We start from the raw sequence: 1,815 nt of genomic DNA on the forward strand, positions 1-1,815 counted from the left end.
GAATTAGCGTGTTCATGCATTCCTCTTGTGCACCACCATTTACACCATTGAGAATACACCAATTCTGGTAGTATAGTTTTTCATAGTTTTTTGGAAACCAACTTCATCTCCAGGCTGCAAAATATTTTCACGCTATTTTACGAATATTCTTATTGCAGCAACGTATATTTCACAATACACATGTTTTAAAAGCATAGTCTTTCTTCCACGATCCTCCCGGGCTCATAAACAGCGTTGTGGTCACATGACCGGACTCACAAATCGCGAGAATGAAAGGACGAAGCAAACTGGATGCCTAAGGTATGGCCCCTGCTCTCTTCAGTCCATAGACAAAAAAACTTAAGATTCTACTGACTCTGTGCCCCCTGCAACTAAACGGCCGTTCTTTTCTCACAGAGCTCCGCTAATGAAAATTTCAAATCAGCGAGCCCACCCGACTCACCTCCGTGACTCTGCTCTTTAAGGTAACTGATTCGTATGTTCGTTTTAAAATACCCCGTGTTATCCGCAGCCTTATTATGTTTACACTTTGTCCGTATCATTTCTATAACAGCGCTTAGACAAAAAAACTTAAGATGCTATTACCTCTGTGCCCCCCTAAAACTAAACGTCCGTACTTTTCTCACAGTGCTCCGCTAAAGAAAAAAACCCAAACAAGCGATTCCACCTGATTCATTTTCGTGACTCTGCTCTCGAAGGTAATTGGTTCGCCTGATTGTTTTAACACTCCGTTTTATCGGCAGCCTCATGACGCTTACACTTTGTTTGTATTATTTCTACAACAGCATAAAAAGAGATTTGCACGCTCTACTGCCCTCAGCTTGGACTTCACATTCGACTCTGTAAGTAAATTCAGCCCTCTGCAGTGCTGCCTAATTCAGCTCTTTTATTGAACCGGACTAGTGGCTAAAACATCTTTTACCCTCATTCAGGTTTACTAAAACAAGACGACAGCCAAACACATAACATCATGTGAGTAACAAGCAATTTAAGAGGATGACTGGTGTTACTTTAGCAGCTTTAAATTGTCCTATTTGTTTCTGACACAACTTTCTCTGACTTTGTTACCTTTCAGAATTATTTGGGATATAGATCGGTTGATCTATTTTTCCACCACTAGAGGTAATTAAGCTCCGTTTACACGCGCAGATTTGTAAAGAGATGGTGTTGAGCTTCTAGACATACTGAATTATTCTTTCTTTTTTGTTTTCCTAGCCTACAGGTCCTGATGAGAGCCCTATTAATTATGGGGACTCGAAACGCGTAGACCTTGCCTTTTTGGCCACAAGAATTTGAATCCAACCAAAATTGTTAGACAAAATTGTTTAGCCTTTTTCTTCTGTGGTCTTTTACAAAAATGTCTTATATATTTGATGAATGAATCCCTTGTATGTTTTTGGAATGGATGAATGTGTGAATAAGAATAAATGAGTTGAACTGAATCGAGTGATGGTTTGTGAAGATAGTACAGTATCGTCCACTGAGTGTTTTTCTAAATTTCCGATTGATCTATAAATAATATTAGAAGGTCAACCATATGAATAATAAACCAAAGAATTGATTGATTCAATCGACAAAGCTTTCTGTCTAGGGTTTTTGTTTGGTTAAAAAATTCCTCCTCACAATTGATTGAGCAATCTGTTGTTACTTCTTCGTGATTGTGTCTATAGCCACAATGTGGGAGTTGGGAACGCCATGTGGTTCACCTGGTGCCCAGGCGACGTGAGCTGCCCCTCATACTCATGTGGGGATCCGTGGCATTCCTTACCGCTCAGCCTTGTTCCTGAGCTGGGGGACTGCTGGTCGCAGCAGCTC

At 40.5% G+C, this 1,815-nt stretch overlaps 1 long non-coding RNA gene across 1 annotated transcript; it reads left to right on the plus strand.

The window, feature by feature from the left end:
- The first annotated feature begins 263 nt into the window (after positions 1-263).
- On the plus strand, positions 264-1,575 carry LOC146871314 (uncharacterized). Its single transcript, XR_014959540.1, has 7 exons — positions 264-300; positions 397-464; positions 629-698; positions 786-842; positions 933-972; positions 1,076-1,122; positions 1,216-1,575. It is a non-coding gene; the product is annotated as an uncharacterized LOC146871314 (long non-coding RNA).
- Positions 1,576-1,815: the final 240 nt, after the last annotated feature.

The sequence above is a fragment of the Triturus cristatus genome, chromosome 1_1 (assembly GCF_964204655.1).
Source record: "Triturus cristatus chromosome 1_1, aTriCri1.1, whole genome shotgun sequence".
Taxonomy (NCBI): Eukaryota; Metazoa; Chordata; class Amphibia; order Caudata; family Salamandridae; genus Triturus; species Triturus cristatus.